This window comes from Marmota marmota, unplaced genomic scaffold, assembly GCF_001458135.2.
Source record: "Marmota marmota marmota unplaced genomic scaffold, marMar, whole genome shotgun sequence".
NCBI classification, from domain to species: domain Eukaryota; kingdom Metazoa; phylum Chordata; class Mammalia; order Rodentia; family Sciuridae; genus Marmota; species Marmota marmota.
Window position 1 is genome coordinate 6,164,384 of NW_025999991.1, and position 22,834 is coordinate 6,187,217.

Consider the following 22,834-nt stretch of genomic DNA (forward strand, 5'->3'; position numbering starts at 1 on the left):
GAGGGAGGAGGGAGGGGGTGAAGCCCAGACTGGGATCAGTCACTCTTCTAGTCTGGCTAGAAGGGGCGAGAAAGGTGCGGGCAAATCCCCAGCTGTATCTGGGTGATGGATACATGGCGTGGAAGGGGGAGGGGCCATCAAGTGAAAATCACCTTTGGGGCTTGGTTTTCCACTTTTTAAGGGTTAGAAATTGTGGTGCGTTTTTCTCCCACCCCTTGGATTCCGTCTAAGGGGAGTAGGACCTTCTCACCTCTACAGTGGGTGAAGACTTCACCGTCTACACCGGTTGGTCTGGGAGATGAGACTTGGGCTCCGGAGGAATGGGAAAGCTGTGAAAGTTTCCCCGTAAGTCCCTGGGCCAGATACCAAGGCTGCCCCCGTCAAGTTGCCCCTACAAAGAGGCAAGCTCTTGCCTTTTATCTTTCCCCTACTCAAAATATTTAAAACCATCCCAAGATAAACATGGATCACCCCACCCAACCCCAACACACAAGAACATCAGCGCTCCTGGTGCGTTAAACTCTGAAAGGAGTTGCTGAAGAAACAGCACCGGAAGAGCCCCAGCTTGTAAAAAGAGAATAAATGAATACCAAATAACAGTAAACACGAGGCAGCGCCGCGAGTGTGGGGAGTCCCTCCCTGGACGCTGCAGCAGCACCTCCTCCCCTTCCCAGATGCGTCCCGCCCTCCCGGGCCTCTGCGGACTCTACCCAAGCCGGACCTCAAGCACACAGAGGCAGTCCAAGCTCTGCTACTGCCCTTGCGGTCCGGACCTCCAGGGTGCTCATCCCCGGACCCTGAGCCTCGGATTTCACAGCCCAACTGCGCTAGGGTCTGGGATGATGGCTATGAGCAGCTGGGGGTGGGGAAAGATAAAGGGGGCCGGTAGCCCACCGACTCTGTGCTGCGAAGACAGGGGTCGCCCTAAAAGCTAAGGAGAGGAAAAAGGGGGGGGGTCTTAAGAGGAACTGGAGAGCGCTTGAGGCTGGGGCGCTGTTGCCTGGCTCCTGGCCTTCACTTCCCTGCACCTGCTGCTGCGGCCCTGGGACGCCCACGTGGGTGCGTGGGTACGGGCGGGGTGTGGGTGCTCGCCGCGGTCCTGCCCACATTTTCCCCATCACAGCGCTGAGAGAAGGTGGAGGTCTCCTTCCAGTACGTTGGGATGAGGGATAATGAGATGACCCCCAAATCCAGAGGGGATTCCTGAGATCCGAACGCAACCTTCAAGACTCCAGCTACCAAGCTGTTGGTTCCTCGATCTCCAGGAAGCTGCAACTCCTTAATGGTGGGGTAAAGTGAGCAAGTGGAGCGGGTGTCCATCCATTTAAGGAAAGGCTGGCAGATGTGGAAGGGAGGGAACGGAGAAAGACAGCGAGCTAGAGAGCTTGAGAGCGGGAGTCAAGGAGGGGGCGGAGGAAGGGAGAGATAACGGTGATGCTGCTGATGCTGACGATGATGAGCGGGGGAGACTGTGCGCGCCCTTAGAGTGCCAACTCCACCTGAACCCGGGCCTGGGAGGGGAGCTACAAGCTCAAGAAAAGGGAAAGGGGCAAGAGGATGGATGGAAAGCGGGTGAGTATCTGCCCATGTATGCACTTGTAAAAGGATGGAGGGGAAAACAAGCTGCGGTCCCGCTGGAGTCCAGTGACCAGCGAGATTCCCGAGCCAGCGCGGGGGGAGGGGAGTGGGGAGCCACCGTGGGAGTGGAGTTGAGGGAGAACCCCCCCCCCCACACACACACACACACACACACACCCGGTGGAAGCAAAACCCGTNCACATACACACACACACACACACACACACACCCGGTGGAAGCAAAACCCGTCAGTCTGTCCAGGACAGCTGAAGAGGGATGAATAACTGACACAGAATGCCTGGGCAGTGTCGCTTGGATCCGGGTCACCTCTGGAGGAGAGGGGTGGGGCTCTTGTAAAATTGCCAGAGACGCGAGATGATAGCTGAATCTTGAATCTTTCGTAGGAATGGAAGGTCATTATTTTTCGTATCCAAAATATGCCTTCCTTCGAAAATGATTAAACTCTTCAAAGGAACCGTGGCAACATTTTAAAGGATTTTAAGGAAATTTACTGCATTTTTCAATCACAGTTGAGGAATGAAAACTTGGTTTTAGGCTGAATCCCCCACCCCTTCCTTCCTCTTTGCCTAGATCAGTTTCTCAAGACATAGATGCTGTAACCCAACACTGGAAGTGGCCATAACAAATTTTGATGGAGAGGTGGTCCTTGCAGCACAAGGGGAATCCTGTAACTCAGGATGGAAATCCAGGAAAGGACTGTAAACCTTGACCATGCCTCTGTTTGAAGTCAAATTCTCATATAGTAGTCTCTCTGGTCCTGAGTGCCCAGTACTTTCCTACCTGTGCTGTGCCTGGATCTGAGGAGTTTCACTGCCTCTTTGGCCTCCATGCTGAAGGCCTGAGTGTAGACCTCCTGGACCCCATTCAGCAAGGAGGTTCACTAAGGGACTCCATCACCAGGAGCTGAGCCATAGCACACGCAGAGGGTTTTGCCCTTCTCCCCTGGTCCTCCCAGGCTGCAGGTGTACCTTTTTCCTTGATGATTCCTTTCCCTTTTCTTCATCACACATGCACAAATCCTTTTAACCCTCTGCTACCTGCTACTTGTTTGGCAAACGGCCTTCTCATTCTTGAGTTCAAGAATCTCCTCTTGCTGAGTAATCCTACCTCTCTAATAGGCCCCAAAAGATTTTTCTTTCTAAGAGAAAACAATGTGGGAAAATTTCTCCAAGGAAAGGATGGCACCTCCTTTGGTTCCCCAAAGTTAGAATTAAAATAGTGACTACCATGAAAGATAATGCAGAATTCAAGCTTCTTGGCCCCAATTAAGGGTCATTGGTTTCCTCCTGGCTTGCAACTTCAAAACAATGACAGGCTGAGTAAAACTTCATCCTGTATAGATAACCACATTTTCTTGATCCATTCATCTAAGGCATTCTTCTCATAGGCAATTTTTTTTAAAACTTATTTATTTATTTTACAGTAAAATGCATTTTGACTTAGTGTACACAAATGGAGCACAGCTTCTCATTCCTCTGGCTGTACATGGTGCAGAGTCACTCCAGTAGTGTAATCACACATCTATGTAGGGTAATAATGTCTGTCCCATTCTACTGTCCTTCCCATCCCCTCAGCCCAACACCTCCCCTCACTCCCCTCTGCACAAACCAAAGTACCTTCATTCTTCCCTATCCCCTCACCCCACTGTGGTCGGCATCTGATTATCAGAGAAAACAATTGGTTACATGGTGAAGTTTTACTCAGCCATAAAGAAGAATGAAATTATGGCATTTGCTGGTAAACGGATGGAACTGGAGAACATCATTCTAAGTGAAATAAGACAGACCCAGAAAGTCAAGGATTGACTGTTTTATATGTGGAAGCTAGACCAAAACAAGGGGGAAAAGGGGGGGAAGGAGAAATTCCATGAAAATAGAAGGGAGATTACTGGATCAAAAGAAGGGGATTGATGGGGAAAGAGGAGGGGCGGAAAGGAAAGGATTAGTGGGATGAGAAGGACCACATTATTCTATGTACATATATGAATATAACACAGTGAATTTCACCTTGATGTACATCTGCAAAGCACTATTTTAAAAAACTATAAATAAATATAAGGAAGACTGGTAGAGTAGAAGGGAATAGGGGAGAGAAGAGGTGAAGGAGTGGGGAGATACTGGGAACTGAGTTGGAGCAAATTATATTCCATGCGTGTATAATTATGTCAAAATGAACCCCAAAATTATGTGTAACTATAATGAATTAATAAAAACATTAAAAATAAAAATAAAAACAAGAGCATAATTTTAAAAATGACAGGTAAGACAGATTTCTAAAACCCTGGGTCGACTGGTGGAGACACTCACTCCTTCAGTTCAAATGCATGACTTCTTGACTCTGCGCTTGCAACTCTCTGTAGGAGATATAGAAGCTCCTGCAGACTGGATGCCTTCCTGCAGCACTGCTACATCTTTGCTATCACCTTTCTTTTGCTAAAAGAGAAGATGTTACAAAACAGTGAAATGAAATAGTGCTTCCTACACAACCACATTATGCTAATATTTTTTATTCCTAAATAACATTTTCATTTCTTTTCACAGTTATGCAGTGTAGAGGTTTGTTTTTTTCCTGTTTTATTAACTCATCAACATACAAGCCATAATATTAGGTTTTCAAAAATGTATTTCTAAATAATTTTCTGGCAAATAGTGTAGTGTTCTTGAAACTTATGTGCAATACTTAAAGATGAAGCTGGTTTTCAGGAATATTGATAAACAATTTCTTTTCAACCATCTGTAGGTGTATCCTGACAGATGAGAAGCCTTCACAAAATAGAAGATGTGTCAAAATCTGTGAAATCTTACAATTAAACCAAAGATAATATTTTATGATCACTACTAGAGAAATATAAAATTTGTTTTTTTTTAGAAGTACTTACATAGAGAATTAAAAGCACAAGAATATCATCCCTTTGTGGAAAAGAACTTTCACGGTACGTCCTTGATCTTCCAATATTAACTGGCAGCTTCTGATACAGAGTTGTTACCCAGGTTGTTTCACATGTGACACTGTGCTCCCAAGACAATGAATTTTTGCCTCAATTTGGGGAGACACAGGGAGAGAAAATAATTCTACTATCTACTACCTATGCTTAGAATTTTGGAAATATTTTCATTTTGATTGATTTTTGACAGGCTTATAAAATGGCATCAAAATATTTTCGTAATAACAAGATTAACAATTTACAATTTATAAATCAGAATAAACCACAGAAAGAATTATGAGGACGTATCCTAAGGTTTAAAGTATAAAATCTCTGTTTAGGTACAGTATCAAATCACAACATCCATTCACTACCACTTTATGGAGAAAACAAGTTTCCATCCTAGGTGACAAACAGATTTAACCATACTTAGAAAACGTAAGTTAAACTACAAAGTAAATCTACACATTCTGTGCCAAAATAGCCATTAATGAATACAGACTAAATATTACTTAAGGTTGCTAACTCAATATGTGACTATAACTTATGGATTGGGTATATTTTTTTTACTCTTAAATATGAATTAATAATATCCCATAAATTTACCAACTATCACTACTTGGGACATTTAATGCTGCTTTGATTTGTTGTTATGTGGATAAGGAGAATAATAAAAGCCAAGATATTCTTGTTGACAAGAACTCTGGAAGTTACAGTGGGACATGACTCACCTGTGAATCAAGAAATCATTTGGAAGACAGAAAGAAATATGTTTTGTTGTATGAAAGTAAGTGATGAATGAAAATAATGCTTTTTAAAAGGTAATAACAAAGCCATTATTCTTTCTTTGAATGTCCATTCCCTTATAATTGATATGACATAAGGAAATGTCCTAAAATATTTTCATCAACTTTTACGAAAGAAACACAAAAAGGAGAGAAAGAAGGAAAGAAATATGAAATATATGAAATAGCTCTGTTTAGCCCTCTTCCTAATTTTAAGGTAGCCCAAGCTACAAAATAATGCAATTTTAAAAAGTGGTAATGTAATGGAAGTTTTGCCAAGCAGCTAGGATTATGATAATTTCAAAAAACAAGGGAAAATATCCTTATGTTTTAAGTAAATTATCCATTGAAATAATAGTCTTTAAAACAATTTTCTAATTGACATTCACAGCTCTTTTATCAGTACACTTCTCTGGGACCTAGAAGGATTTATTATAGTTATTACTAGGCTATCTACAACTCATGACTGCGGTCACAATTGCATTCCATCTAAAATGATGCCTTCTAACGGGATGAAATGAAATAATGTGTTGTTGGACAGGACAGAAAAACTGTACCTTCCAAGAGCCTCTGAAGGCTGTCTCAACACAGTCCTCCAAGCAGCCTAGGTCTCTGTCAATGAAAGTGACAGCAATTAAAGGGAGAATAATTTATACATGCATGGGATACAAATTCAAATACTTTATTTTAAAGAATATTTTTGTTTTCTTCTTGTAGATAATAAAATGGAGATATGAAAAAGCCCAAGAACAGAGGTCAGGATAGGAGAACTGGGTTCATATCTGAATGAAGATCAGAAATGAATATGTTAAAATTATTTTAATTTACAACGGGAAAGTACAACAGAGTTCTTTTGAGCCAAAGAATACAAGAAGATACTTTTGAGTAATGTCTTTTATTGAGTTCAATTCTTCCTAATCTCTGCTTCCCTCAGAATTCTTGATTGGCCTACCGTTAACCAAAGGTACTGAATGCCAGCAGCTGATTTAAACAGAACAAACAATGGTTAGTTCACTTCAGTATATCCTCCATTCTCACCTTTTCCCTGCTGCCAAGGCAGAAATATCCATACCACTGCCATTTTGCCCTTTCATTTGTATGAAGATGTGGTCTTACGTCTCTATTAACATTGTATGATGCTAATTTTCACCATTTAGGACATAGAACATAGTTAAAATGTGGTAGGGCTTATTTGCCTGTCCTCCATATGCATTTCATTAGTAATCCTCAATCTTATAATTTTAAAAATGAAGGAGCTGATGCCAAAACAAGTGCACTTAATTTGTAACACAGCTAGTAGAAACCCAGACCTTCTGACTTACTGGTGGAAAAAAAAGTTGCTGTCCAGTTTGAAGATTTTATTCCAAAGTGTATAAACCTCCAGAGTCATTGCTGGCTGTAACTCTGTCCATCAGAGTTAATGCGAAAGCAGCAATTCAAAGAACAACAAAAGAAAATGACAAGCACATTGTGAAAAACAGTGAGGTACCAGATATCTCTTGGTAAATAGAAAGTAGAAATGCATTAGTATTATTATTCATTATTGATCTTGCCCAAGAGGTATACCAAGTTCTCTAGCCTTATGTATCTATCAGCATTATTGAATTAACACTTAAAAAAACTGGCTTGATAATAAATAAATGTAAATATGATTTAGACATGGATATTGAAAGGAGTATAGGTAGTGCTATAGCTGTAGGTATATCTATAGATATGAGCTTTATATAGAGAGACTCTGGCAGCAGAGGAGAGTATGTACTGGGGAAGGCTCAAGCCATAAATGAACATGTGTTTATATGGAGAAGGCTAAGTGCTATCAGCACAGAATTTCTGAAAGACAGCTTTGTAAAAATGCCACCATATTCTGCTTTGATGCTTCTTCCAATACAGCTTTCCCCCAAATTTGGGGGGTTTCCTATAGATCTAATTGGGTTCCTGTCTTTAGAAGCAAACCACATCCACAACTTATTTAAGATAGTTCCCTTTCTGTCTTGGAATAAAACTAGAAGCAGTGGGAAAATGCCAACAAGAATGTCACTTATCCTATTCTCCTTTTAAGGGCTTTCAAGGTTTGCCTTAAGATTCGTGTGTGTGTGTGTGTGTGTGTGTGTATGTGTGTGTTTTCCTGAATTTTTAATGCTTGTTCTTTTATTTTTTATCTTTTTAAATCTTTTTTTAATAATAGACGGATGCAATATCTTTATTTTGTTTATTCATTTTTTTTTAATGTGGTGCTAAGGATTGAACCCAGTGCCTCACATTTCCCAGACAAGAGCTCTGCCACTGAGCCACATCCCCAGCCCAATGCACGTTCTTTTAGTTGCAAATTTGAGGCCCAATTTCACTGGTCATTTCCCAAATATGATTTATAGTTTGAATCTGTTTCTTAATCTTGAGAGTATTTTGCCTTCTGAAAATGGCAAGTTTTAGATCCAGATACTCACTTTTCCCCTATATTCTGCTTGAAAGCTGATCAGTTTCATCTTTAGTTATTCTCTGTCTAGTTGCACCTTATCATATACAACTAAAAGAAATATCTGAGCATTCATGCTCTAAAGCTTTTTAGTCATATTCACTACATTATCAAGTATATTTCTTTTTCCACATCACTGTAGATGGCAGTTTTATTACCCTTTCCTTTCCTCTACAGCACATGTCACTTCGCATCCTGGTCACATTTGCACTCTCTTTTCTACTCCCACTGTCACCTTTAGGTCCCTTAAGACATCTTTTCTGGCTTAGTCCCCAAACCAATGCCACTTGTTTTAGCTTTCTACCACAGTGACATCTTTGCCCTTCTGGGTACCATTATGTTCCAGGAGCACACATACTACTATGTAACGAACAGCTGCAAGGATTTGTCTTAAACTAGTCACCAGTATGGAAGGGTGGCTTCTTTCTGCCCCACGTGCTGTCAGCTGGAGGGACCAGAGCAAAGGGCCACCTTCCAGGAGAACTGCCCCACCCAAGTGTCTGGCATTGTGTGCCCCCTTTCTCTGCCCGCTGCTCCATCTGCTGCTCGCCCACTCCTCATAATGACGTCTCCTCCTCTGGTGTTCTCTAGATGGCTTGGCTTCTCATTACATGGGAGTGCTGGCTTAGCCACACTTCTTCTAGTGGCTCTGACTTGCTAGGAACAGGAGCAGAAGCTGCAAGGCCAGTGGATGAGCGCTCCTGAAGATGGCACAAGATCTCTCCTGTCATATTCAGCTGATTGATACAGTCATACGTCCCACTCAGGTTCAAGGGAGTGAAATAGAATCTGTATTTTAATATTAGAAGGACATGGTCACAGTGCAGGAGAGCATGAGGATTTTGAGGTATTTTTAAACCCATTCTTGAAAAACATACTTTGCTACCCATGTCCCATTGCTACTCCTGGGCTAGAAGCATGAGGGTGAGTGACAGCTGAATGCAGTATCTGGGGACAGCAGGGTGTGGCTGTGGTGCAGAGCAGTTGCAATAGTGGGAAGTACTTGTCAGCCTTGCATTCTTCCCCATCCAGTTCTTCATGGGCTGAGAAAGTCCAAAGGAAGTTGGAAGCCCTAGAACTTGGGACAAGGATCTGGTGTGTTTGGGTACAGGGACTGACTAAATCAAGAAGAAAACAGAGGTTTTGCATCCTTGAGGCACACTCCAAACCCTCACCCCTGACATGCAAGTGGGAAAAACCAAGGTAACACTTGGGGTTTGTGGGGTTTTTTGTTGTTGTTGTTGTTTTTTATATAAGGATCACATCCAAGACAGCTGCCAATCCCAAGAGACTGACAAACTATTTAACAGTTGTGCAAATAGGCTGACAGGAACACCATGCATAATACTCACACAAACTCAATACAAACCACTCACCACACTGGGAATTTATCAGAAACCTGAAGAACTTACAATGTGCAGTAAAACCTTCTCAAACATGGTCACAACAATTCTTTCCTCCATATCTAAATGATCCTTTAAAATATGACCTTGAGGTTCCTCCTAATGTCTTGGAGTTACACCTCACCACCTAAATCTGTGCTCAGCCCTGGGGCTCATTTTGGCCCAAGGGAGATTAACAAACATAATGCAGGTACAGACTTGGCCAAGGCTTACCAATGGGGGATGAAGATTTCCATTGCTATTTGAGGACTCTGGCATAGCCTGTTGGAAGATGATGACCCCCGGGCATGGGTGAGTCATGTCAGCGGAATCCCCCTGTGGAGCATCTCAGTGGGATAACCTCAAACTGTGCAGTACCAGAAGAGACACCAAGCCCTGCTGGGGAGCAAGTGACTTCAGGTGCCAGCATCCAGAACGTGACCCAGCTGATCTGAGGTCCAGTTGCTTATCCCAAAAATTGAAACCAAGAAATTTATCATTATTTTAAGTCACTGTGTTTTGCATTAATTTATTTTATAGCAATATTTAACTGATACAGATGTAAAATACATTAGAAATATCAGGTATAATGATGATTGCTGTTGAAATACACATTAAAAAATAATGAGTATTTTGGAATGAACAAAATTGAAACTCTTTCCTAGAAGGCATCTGGAAAAAAATAAAGAAAATTAGTATGGAATGTCATGTTTCTGAGGAAACAGCTCATTAGCCTACCTGAGAGTGGGTCTGGAGGGAGCTACAAAACTCAAATTCAGGATTTCTCTATGATTCATTGTGAGCCATTGTTTTCTTTCTGAAGCTTCAAGAAGACCTTCCAGGAGTTGATTTGTATTTTATTATTAGTTTCTTATTTCTTAAGTAAGCATCAATCATCAAATTTCAAGTCACAGAAATATTCTCTCCTATGAAAAGCCTTGTGGATTTTTATATTTTGTTCCCAGTACCCTGCTATCCCAGCCTTGGATTCCAAGGTCTGGCTGATGATAACTGTCCTTCATGTCATTAGGACTTCTCAGTAGAGACATGCTGAGCCTTGAACCTTGTCACTGGTCCGTAATTAGTGAAGGGACACAAGAAACGGAGTTTAAGTCACAGGTGATTGTTGTCTCTCCTGATGATCATTCTCATCTGTTGGAGCAAATATGAAAGTGTGAGAGTGAAGCCCTGCATCTCACACTGAGCACACTGCCTACTGTGTTTGTACCATGTCTCTTTGTCCCATGAGACAATTTTATTTTCCAATATGAATGGGACATTTCTTGTGAAATTCAGATGGCTACCGTGGAGACCCTACCAGACTCCTTACATCCAATCTGGGAACTTGTCTTAACTCTTAAAATGGGAATACTGTGATAGTTGCTACAGCTTTAGAACTTAAATCAAGTTGGGATGACTCCCAAGAAGGTAGAAAGACAGTCAAACTAGTGATAAATGTATTATCGGAGTAAATAATATATTATCTGAATAAATATGAGGTCATGACAATTGCCTTAGTGAGTAGATATTATTTTATTTTATTTCTGCCTAGTTATTTTTCAAATGACACTGTTCTCCAAGGAAAAACAGAGCTCTTATACAAGAAAGTCTCTTCCTGTGTGTGTTTTTGTTTTACTTTTCAAAAAGATTCTATATTGATAAACAGAGTAGATTGCAAGGGAGTGAGAGAGAAGGTCAGGCTGATCCACAAATAGCTAATGTATGGAGCTAGTGTAAATCTTCCTACACAACCACAGAGCCAGGGCCAACTAACATGGCAATAGTACCACAGGACATGCCACCTCTGCAAAGAATTAAAGTATTGCTCTCTAATAATGTTCCTACACTAGAAAAAGATAATAGATGAAAAATGATGGGTGATAGGTAGATAGATAGATAATGAAAGACTTGATCAAAATATACTATCTTATTTTTGTCTACAATTTACTTTTAAGTATGTTCCTATCCATCTTTTTAAAATTATTTTTCTTTCTTTATAAAACTTGCATTTTCAAGATGGAACACATTGTTCTTGTTACCCTTAGCAATACGAATTTTTTATAAAATATTCTTAGTATATACCTTTGACTCATATTCTTTAATTTTAGGCACACAACTCAGGACTTGTAACTGCATACATATGGAGAGAGGTGCTTGGAGAGAAAATCTGCTCTTCTGCAATATTGAATACAAAATTAAAGTCTGTCACAGCAAGCATAACTTGGAGAAAAGAAATGCAAGATGAAATATAGCTTTTAAAATCATTACTAAAATACAATGTGTGCATTTTGCTTAGACAATAAAAATGCATCATTGGTATACCTTGAATTCTGATTTACTTTAATAAGCTACTGAGATATCTTGAAAATAGACATTATGTGAAACACTCAAACTTATTCAGCTTTTGTATTGTCAATAAAGTTATTTAATAATTATTATTTCTATGTTCTATATTTTAGAACTACCTGAAAGCCTAAAATTTATCAATTCCTCCTAAAATTATCATTCTTAATAAAATTCAGCATCAGTTTCACTATGTGTGTGCTGTCAGTTAATTTATATAATGGCACATATTTAATTGGAGAGAAAATTTTCAGTTTCCTGATTGCTCTGTGGAATGTGAATTTGTCAGTACCTTTCTCAAGCAATCTTTTTCAAGAAGACTTAAGAGGATATCAGAGAAAGAGAAATGGCATGAAATCAGGTTTGACTGTTCTTTGCTGTGGAAAACTTCATTTGATAAAGAACTAAGACACACACACACATACAGGATCTTGCAAATTATCAATTAAATAGATTATATTAAATAAGTGGAGTCAAGTACAGATCAAATTATTTTTCCTATCTTGATTTATCCTGAAATAAACCAAATGGATTGCAATATGCTTCAAGAGAGGTCCGGGGCAGAGAGCTCAGGACATATTTGCTTTTTAGAATAGTTTGTCAAGACGCCAGTTTTCAAGGAAGATTTCTTATTTGATTATGTTTCCATAACTTTTGAAATTTTATGAATTTCTTAATTGATAGCCATTTAAAATTGATAGCCTTGTTTAAAAATATATAGCCAATCACTTTAGAATGATAAAATGGAGTAAAGATATTTCAATGATTAGAATGGCTTAATAAAGTACCCTAAATGGGGGATTGCAATTCTTGATCAATTATATATCATAAAAATCATTGGTGTACTCTTTTTCAATAAAAGTTATTTTCATCAAATTATAGATAAATTAATGTTGGCTTTTTTTCTAAATTGCAAAACTTGGTATCTATCAGATTTTAGAAAAGATGTTCACAGGATATGCACATTCTTGGTAAGTTTTATTTCTGAAAATTATTACTCTACTCTTACCTGTACATTGAAAAATCCTTCTAGGTATATGATCCTGTGCTGGCCACTGTCCCCTCAGAGAGGTGACTTTACCCACTACAGTCCTCATCCCTGTTGTTGATGATGATGATGGTGCGGATTCCTACAGCTGGGTACGCTTCACTTTCCCTCTGTGGTGACTCTTGGGACTTTTTCAATTGCATTTATAATGCAGGCCCTCAACATGCACCTTTTAATCTGAAAATGTCTTTTAGTTCTAGTGGCAGAAAGAAAGAACAGAAAAGCAGGAAGAAAGGTGAACCCCAAATTGGTTGATGCTATGAATCTTTTATTTTCACTTCTGTTTTTCTAAATTTTCTACAATTAGTATATTCAGTGTGATGATGGAAGAGTCAAAAGTAATATTAAGGAAAAGACATCTGTTCATTAAAAACCCGTGTCTGCAGCAGCTTTTGATATTTCATCCCAACACAAGTCCTGTCTCTTAGAGTAGGTATGATGTTATCAATGAGGAAAGGTGTGAGCATATGCTCCTAGCATGGAGGTCTCACTCCTCTGTCCTTGGCAATAATTGAATCACACACACCTGAGCCAGGGGAGGAGAATGCAGGTGTCTGGCTAAGGAAGCAGTGATTTCTCACTCGTCCTTTATGGTAGGAACTGAGGCAGGCGCTGGGCCAGTACCTACCTCATGTTGCTTCCTGATCTGTTTAATGAATGCCAGTTTCCACTTTATCCTATTTCTTCTATGCCATTGCATATCAGATGTTTGGGGTGCATACTCTTCTTCTGGCTTCCCTTATGAAAATGCTCTATAAAAACTACTTCCAGACATGTTAGAGCAGATTATGCATGGCCACAAGATCCTGGACTTTAAACTAGAGAACTAAAAAGATGAGAAGGTAGGGATTTTGTAAAGAAAGAGAGCATCTGTTGTAGACCTGTGTTTTAGTGTAAGTACAGAGTGGAGGGTAAGAATGGATGCTGTGTAGTCAGAGGAGTGCAGATGGTCTAGTCATTGACAGCTGCTGTTGCATCATTATTGCTCACTTTGACTTCAGCTACTCAAACCTGATTTTGTGAAGGTGATCAATCATTTCTGCACACAGATTCAGCTCAAACAATGTTTAAAATGGTGATGGTGGTGCCTCAACCACTGCCAATGAACACTTTGGACGAGTGTATGTGGTTTTTCTAGAAAGAATTGTACCATGACCTTGAAAAGAAATGCAGGAAGGAGGAGGCTTACTTTCTTCCTTTGACTGATTGTCTTATGAACCTTCCACTGTCGGGGTTGTCTTTCCATAATGTTGCTGTTCTCTTGCCACCCTGAGTCTACAGATGCTATGCACACATCAGGAAGAAGGGAGAAGCCAAGGCTTGCAGACCTGAGAACTCAGAGCCCTGACTTGTGCCGGAAGCTTGGCCCATCCCTGGACTTCTTGTTATAAAAAGCATACATTTCTTTATGACTGAGATCAGGATTAGCTGAATGCAAATGAAATCTTCAAAAGGACCACCTGGTGAATGTCTAAAGAAAATGTGGTTTACATATGCAACGGAATACTGTTTGGCAGTAATTAAGACTGGATTCCTATCATTTACAACAACATGAATGGAAATGGAGATCATCGTGTTATTTGAAACACACCAGGCGCAGAAAGATGAGCACCGCATGATGTATGTGGAAACAGAAAGGTGCATCTCATAGAACCTAAGAGTAGAATGGTGGTCACCATAGGCTGGGGAGAGAAAAGGGGTAGGCAGGGATGGGGAGAGTGACCAGAGGGTTCAGTTAGATAGAAGCTAGCAGCTCTGATGTGTTATTGCACATAGGGTGACTTTGGATGACAATAATGTACTGTACATTTTAAAAAGCCAGAAGAAAGGATTTGGAAGGGTTCCCTTCTCCTTTTGAAAACCATTTTTCTATATTTTCTACAGGTGCATTATAGTTGTACATAATGATGGGACTTGTTGTTATATATTTGTACATGCACACAACATAGTAATATAATTTAGCCAATGTAATTTCCTAGTATTTCCCCTAAAGAAATTATAAATGTTACATTTGAGGAGATAGATATGTTTAGCCTGATCTAAACATAACCCAATATATATGCATTCAAAACATAATGTTACTTCATTAATATGGTACAACTTCATGTACCAGTTAAAATAAATTTGATTTTTAAAAAGACATAATTCCCTCAAAGAAAAATTATCATATCAATGCTCTAATGACTCAGTCTTTTTGGCTTCTACCATTAATCTGAACAAAATCCAAAATCTATTTCTTGGCTTAGGTGTTCATTTTGTCAATGTTCAAATATGTCAGCTAGAATAAAGTTATAATCAATATATCACCAAAATGAATCACTTGAAGCATGGAAGCAATATTTTTAAGCAATATACAGTAAAAATTTATTTTATTGACCTTGAATCAATAAAGAAATAGTTCTTAAATAATTACAAATATGGAGATAGTAGCAACAAAGAGCTATCAGTTTTATTTTACAGATAAGGGAAATCAGGAGAGAAGCTGGGTATAGTTGACCTAAAATCCCTATTTTAAAGGAAAATAATTACTTTCCTATGTAATCAATCTACTTACTCTAAGAATTCATTGAAATCTGCCTTATTAAAATTGTGGGAAATATATTTTTAAAGAGCATGCATGAAGATATTATAGTCATGTATGATAAATTCTGATATCAACAGCCTAATGAAACATCTATATATCTCATTTAAAGCTGTTAAATGAAGGAGGCTAATAAAAGAGATATTCAATGATTTAAAAGACAACTTACTTGCTTAATTTCTACATTGAATGGCCAAATCAGTAAAAATCAAACCAATACAATCCTACACTCTAAACAGGAATGCAGGGTTAGTTTAATTTTCAAATTGTATTTTAATCTTACAACTAATTAGTACAATTAACAGAAAAAGGAAGAAAATTATATAAACATTGTAAGAGATGTATAAAATGACTTTAGTAAATTTCAAAGACTACCCCAGGCAAAAGCAGGTTAGGAGGAAAGTGGACCTTCTTGTCTGTCAATAATGACACGATAGTGGAACCATGCCCAGTGTACAAATGAGTCAGCTTCTTGCTACTGAATCAATACTGGGCTGATAGTCCTAACCAAAGGCAAACATAACAAAATGCAAGACTTAGTGCAAAATAAAACTACAAATATTTGATGACAATATGATTGTATATAGAAAAATTCCAAAGTATCTACCAATATATTATGGAAATTAAATAGTGAGTGAAACAGGGTTACTACCTGTAAAATTTTTCACCAAAAATGTGTTTATACTTGCAACTAAGTAGCAGCAATAAAAGCTCATGTGCATGAACAGACACATTCATACACACATGCAGTAAAAAAAAAAAAAAAGCACAATTTTACTACCATCAAAAATGTAAAAAACCTCAAAAATATGCATGGCCTCTACATAAAAAAACATTAAAATACTATTGAAAAGACTAAAATTTAACATTTTCATAGATTGGAGAAACTAACTCGCAAAGATGTTAATTGAAGCTGAAACATTTATTTAAAAATTCAATGTAATTCTTTTCGAAATCTCAAATATTTTTGGAAGATCACAAACTGACTTTAACATTTAAATAGAAATTCAAATAATAGAAAAATCTCAGTCTTTCATGAGAAAGAGGAAGAAATCAAGGGAGTAATAGCTTTTGACCATGGAGACTTATCAATTCCATGATACAGAATACTTTTAGTGCAGGGAGAGAGGTATGCCAGTGGAATGAGTAGGAGGGTTCAGAAGCAGATGGATGCACTTGATGGACACTTGATTAATCGTGAAGGTGACAATGCAAACAGAAGGGAATGATGAGTCTTTCAAAAAGTGATGGTGATAATGCATGTTGAAAACCTCACACATTTATGAAAACTGATCGCAGGTGACATTAGAACTATTATGAGAAAAAGGCAGTGAGGCTTCTGGAAGGTGAAACAGAAGAATATTTTTAACACACTTAGATTTGTTGAACTCTATTAAACACAAAACTCTACTAATAATGGAAAACAATTTGCAAACTTTTATTAAAATAAAATGCTTTTGACTGAAATAACATTTTCGACCTAAATTAGGGACATTAAAAATGGGAACAAGGTACAGAGTTGCAGAAGATATTTGTATCTGTAACTTCTCAAACTAGACAGAGAATAAAAAAGGGAGTTAGGGAAGAATAGAGCTACTTTATGTTAGGCAGAAGGGAATGAAGGGAGGGAATAAGGTATAGGAGTATGAAGGATCACAGAATGAATCTGTGATCATTCTGTGATCCCTATATATGACTACAGGATAGGTATGATTCTGTATCATGTACAGCCAGAAGAATAAATAGTTGTACTTCATTTATGTATAAAATGTCAAAATGCATTGTAGTGTTATGTGTAACTAATTGGAACAAAAAAATTAAAAAGAGAAATAGAACATAAAGAAGCTAAGATTTAAAGAAGGACTTCACCAAACAAGTCTCCAGATAAACAGCAATTTAAGAAAAGTTGTTCAATTCAATTAGTCACCAAAAAAATAAAAATTAAAATTGCAATGAGGTTTCTCTTTACATCCACTACAAGAGTTAAAATTTAAAAGATCGAAGGTACCATGTATTATGACAAATTGCATAAACAAATAATATACTGATGTTGGCTGAGTACATTGATACAACGTCTCTGAAAAGTATTTTGGTCTTGTCTAAGGATAGAAAATATGCATACATACAATCTAGCAATTCCTTCACTGTGTATGTATCCAATAGAGATGCAAGCATTAGAACAAAGTTGCAAGGTCAAGAATATTAATGGTAGCAGCATCTATAATAGAATATTCTTCCCATCAATAGTGAAATGAACAGACCAGTGGAATAGAAGAGCTCAGAAATAAACTCACAATTATACAGTCAGCTGATCTTTGACATAGATGCCAAGAATAAACAATAGGGAAAGAATACTTTCAAATGTGCTGGGAGAACTGAATATCCATTTGCAAAAGAATGAAGTTGGAGCCTTATTTACACCCTATATGGAAACTATTTAAAATGGATTAAACATTTACACCCAAAACCCAAAACTGTAGAACTCCTAGAAAAAAAACAGAGTGGGAACATTTTACAACATTCATCCATGACACTAAAATCACAAGCAACAAAAGCAAAAATAAGTAAAACCAAAACCAAAACCTCACTTTTGCATAACAAAGCAAACAGCAGTGAAGAGGCAAGTCATATGTTTAATGGGATGTTAGTATTCAATATGTTTAGGAACTCCTATGACAAAGTAGCAGTCACCATCATCATCATTATCATCATCATCAAATGAAAATGGGCAAAAGACTTATTAAAGATACGTGTTTCAAAAAAACACACAGATAACCTACAGATATATGAAAAGATTCTCAAAACCACTAATCTCCAGAAAAAAATGCAAATCAGAAGCACAAGATACAATAGTACAACTGTTAAACTATCTGCTATCAAACAAATAAAGAAACAAATAAAAAGATGAATGCTGTGGAGAAATTAGAGCTCTTTCCAAGGTGATAATGCAAAACATAACCTATATGGGAGTTAGGATGGAGGTTGCTCAAGAAAGTATAGAACTGTCATTGGACCTACCAATTTCCCTGCTAAGTACTTATACTTGGGAATAAACTTATCAAAAGAGGTTAAGACCTCTACAATGAAAACTACAGAACACTAAAGAAAGAAATTGAAGAAGCCAGTACAAGATGGAAAGATCTACCTTGTTGTTGGATAGGCAAAATTAATATAGTCAAAATGACCATAATTCCAAAAGCACTATACAGATTCAATGCAATCCCAATCAAAATCCCAATGACATTCCTCATAGAAATAGAAAAACAATAATGAAATTCATCTGGAAAAATAAGAGTACCAGAATACCCAAAGTAATCCTTATCAAGAAGAGTGAAGCTGGTGACATTACTATTCCAGACCTTAAACTATACTACAGAGCAATATTAATAAAAACAGCATGGTACTGGCACAAAAATAGACCTGTAGGCCAATAGTACAGAATAGAGGACACAGAGACTAACCCACATAACTATAGTTGTCTTACATTAGACAAAGGTGCCAACAATGTACAATGGAGAAAAGATAGCCTCTTCAACAAATAGTTCTTGGAATACTGGAAATCCACATGTAACAAAATGAAATTAAACTTCTATCTCTCATCATGCACAAAACTCAAGTCAAAGTGTATCAAGGACCTAGGAATTACACTAGAGACCTTGAGTCTAATGGAAGAAAAAGTAGGACCAAATCTCCATCATATTGAATTATGCCCCAACTTCCTTAATAACATTCCTATAGCGCAATAATTAAAACCAAGAATCAATAAATGGGATGGATTCAAACTAAAAAGCTTCTTCTTAGTAAAAGAAAAAATCAGTGAGATGAATAGAGAGCCTACAGAATGGGAGCCAATCTTTACCATAAGCACATCAGATAGAGCACTAATCTCTAGGATATATAAAGCACTAAAAACCTTAGCACGTGTGCGCGCACACACACACACACAAAACAAACAAACAAACAAACAAGTAACCTAATCAATAAATGGGCCAAGGAACTGAACAGATACTTCTCAGAAGAGGATATATAATCAATCAAAAACATATGAAAAAATGTTTAACATCTTTAGCAATTAGAGAAATGCAAATCAAAACTACTCTAAGATTTTATCTCACTCCATTCAGAATGGCAGGTTTCAAGAATTCAAACAACAATAAGTGTTGGCAAGGATGTGGGGAAAAAGGCACACTCATACATTGCTGGTGGGACTGCAAATTGGTGCAGCCAATATGGAAAGCATTATGGAGATTCCTTGGAAAACTTGGAATGGGGCCACCATTTGACCTAGCTATCCCACTCATCAGCTTATACCCATTCTACAGGGACATAGCCATCTCAATATATATAACATACTATAGGGAAACATACTACAGGGACACAGCCATCTCAATATATATAGCAGCACAATTCACAATAGCTAAATTGTGAAACCAACCCAGATGCCCTTCAGTAGATGAATGGATAGAGAAACTTTGGCATATATACACAATGGAACATTACTCAGCATTAAAAGAGAATAAAATCATGGCATTTGCAGGTAAATAGATGGAGTTGGAGATTATAATGTAAGTGAAGTAAGCCAACCCCCCACCCTCCACCCCCACCCCCACCCACCACCTCAAAAACAAAAAAGAAAAAGAAAAAGCAAACAAACAAATGGAAAGCCAAGTGTTTTCTTTGTTATGAGGAAGCTGGTTCATAATGGGGATGGGGGCTGAAAGGGAGGAATGGAGGAACTTTAGATAGGGCAAAGGGGAGAGAGGGGAAGGGAGAGGGCAAGGGGGTAGGAATGATAGTGGAATGAGATGGACATCATTACCCTACATACATGTATGAAGACATGAATGGTGTGAAAATACTTTGTGTACAATCAGTGACTTTGTGCTCTATATGTGTAAAATGAATTGAATTGCATCTTGTCATCATGTATAACAAATTAGAATAAATAAATAATTTAATAAAAAATGGAAACTGAATAAAATATTCATCTTTAAAAAAATAAAAAAAAAACGGAAAACAGGATCTCAAAATGATACAGAAAAAAATTCCCAATAATTTGAATGTCTACGTGAAATTATGCCTGTAGTTCTCTTGCTGAATGTTCAGTTTTCCAAATCTATAGGTGCTAATCAACAAAGGTGCTTCTATTTTACTTAAATGACAAGTGGTATCTCTTTTGTAGTTTCGATTCGCTCTCCTGTCATGAGTGACATTGAGAATCTATTCATATACCTGGTAACCATTGGTAGATCCTCTTTTGAAAAGTATATATAATCAATCAAAAAACAGATGAAAAAATGTTAGACATCTTTAGCAATTAGAGAAATGCAAATCAAAACCACTCAAAGAACTTTTCACGATCTTTGCCCACTTTTTAATTAGACTTCTTATTGCCTATTGAGTCAGCAGAATAGTTGACAATATTTTATCCCATTCTTTAGGTTGTCTTTTCACTCTTTTTTTAATATCTATTTTTTAGTTGTAGTTGGACACAATACGTTTATTTTATTTATTTATCTTTATGTGGTGCTGAGGATCGAACCCAGAGCATCACACGTGCTAGGCAAGTGCTCTACCACTGAGCCACAGCCCCAGCCCGTCTTTACACTCTCTTGATCATTTCCTTTGCCATGCAGAGCTTTTGAGTTTGATATACTCCCACATCTCCATTTTTTTTAATTATAATCATTTACAAACAGCAACATATACCAATTATAATAATGATATACCCTTTTGAATCACATATATTTATGCTAAAAATATTTAGTAATTATTTGGGCCAGGGAGTCTTCTAAGCAATTCACATGTGTTAACATATTTAAAACAATAATTTTACAAGTTACACAAATTTTATGTCTATTTTCCCTGTATAGAAATTTGGGCATAGTGAAATGTTTCATTTACCAAAGAGCCGATTCAAATGTAGGCCAGTTTGCTGCAGAATTCTTATACTTAAATATTAGATCATACCGTTTCTCCACGGTGTTATCACTTGCTTAATTGAATGACTGATTAATGTGTGCACGAGTTAATGGCTAATGAATTAACAGAGTATGATATAATAATAAAATATGAAAGCTAGAGGTGATGTTTATCTCTTAAAATGTCTAACATTGGGCTGGGGATGTGGCTCAAGTGGTAGGTAGCGCGCTCACCTGGCATGCTTGCGACCCGGGTTTGATCCTCAGCACCACATACAAACAAAGATGTGTCCACCGAGAGCTAAAATAAATAAATAAATATTAAAATTCTCTCTCTCTATCTCTCATCTCTCATCTCTCTCTCTCTCTTAAAAAAATGTCTAACCTACACTCAATTACAAAAATCGCCATTTAGAAATATTTTAGGGGTGAGAAATAACATTGGAAAATTAAGTTTACCAAAATATTCTTTAGACATGTAAGAATAAAATTTTTATTATTTAAAATAATGAAATACTATCTCTAAGTCTGGGTTATTGATAAATAATTACTTGTTTTGTAAGAAAATCTGATATTGAGCCATAAGATAATATAGCTCATTTTAATTATAGTATTAGCCTAGGAACAGACCCACAGCAATTATAAGCATATTCATATAAATCACATTACAGGCACATTTCCTGGGGGTGTATCAGAGAAAGTTCTAGGGCTGTTTTGAACATGGAGGACAAGCTTCAGGCTGTCAGTGAGATGGTGAAGCCTGGCTGCTAACGGGACCATGACTGTTAAAATCACTTAGAATTTTCAGTAGGTTTAAAATATGTCATTGTTGTCAAGTTTTGTTTCTCCATATAAAGCATAGGTTTCTCTAATATACACAAACATTTACAGTCTGACTTTACAGATTTAAAAATAATATCTAGATTTATCAATACTGAAATTCAACATTGAATACTAAAACTTTTTCAAAATACTGGCACCCTGAAGATGAAACCCTTAACACCTATAGGAAAGTGTATTATGTATTAGAAAAACAAATCATCTCATGCATTAATTTTGCAGCCAGCAGTCACACTGTCCTCCATACCTACTCTTTTTTATAAAAATCTGTTTCAAGAATTATCCAATAGTAAAAAGTTTTTTTAGAAATAAACTCATTGCAGCAGGAGGTTGCAGAGACTTGTTGGGAGAGGAACCAGATGCCTGCAGAAGCAGAACAGGAGGAGGACAAGGAGGTAGAACCCACAGTGGAGGTCTTGGTGTATGCAGCAGGTTCATGAGGAAGGTGCGGGGTGGGAGCAAGTTGCAAGGAACTCCCTCCTCTCTCCCTTCCTTCAAGCTCTCGAGCTGTGTGCTCCTCTCTAGAACATAACACCTTCCTATTTTTACATGCCAGGTCGTTAGTTTTATTTGTGTAGGAGATACCAAATTGTACAAAGCTCAAGAGAAGCAGAGTGTTTAATTTTGATTGACTTTATTTTTCCCTGTTACAGTTGCCTAAGGATATCTTCTTCTAATATCTGGTGAGAAGATGAATGGCAGGTCTTTATATTTATTTCATCTCATAGGTGAGAGAAGTCATGCCTGGACTGCATAATGAAGTCTCAAAGTCTCACCTGTTCATTCCATTTTCTACACTCAGCTGGTGATCTACAGCATCAAAACTGGGGTTGTGCAAACTTTGCCCATTGTGAGAACTTGGCATGAGGGTAAGACGAGGAGGAAAGTGGTCATTCATTTCCAAACTGTTTGTGTTTGTATTTTATTAGAGAAATAAAG

At 37.8% G+C, this 22,834-nt stretch overlaps 1 long non-coding RNA gene across 2 annotated transcripts; it reads left to right on the forward strand.

Annotated features, from left to right (window-relative positions):
• Positions 1 to 35: 35 nt before the first annotated feature.
• On the forward strand, positions 36 to 12,248 carry LOC125617853. 2 transcript variants are annotated; one of them, XR_007348948.1, is made up of 4 exons: positions 36 to 345; positions 675 to 1,572; positions 6,025 to 6,312; positions 11,271 to 12,248. It is a non-coding gene; the product is annotated as an uncharacterized LOC125617853 (long non-coding RNA). The 2 variants fall into 2 exon arrangements; XR_007348949.1 differs by having other exon boundaries at positions 46 to 345; positions 1,124 to 1,572.
• Positions 12,249 to 22,834: the final 10,586 nt, after the last annotated feature.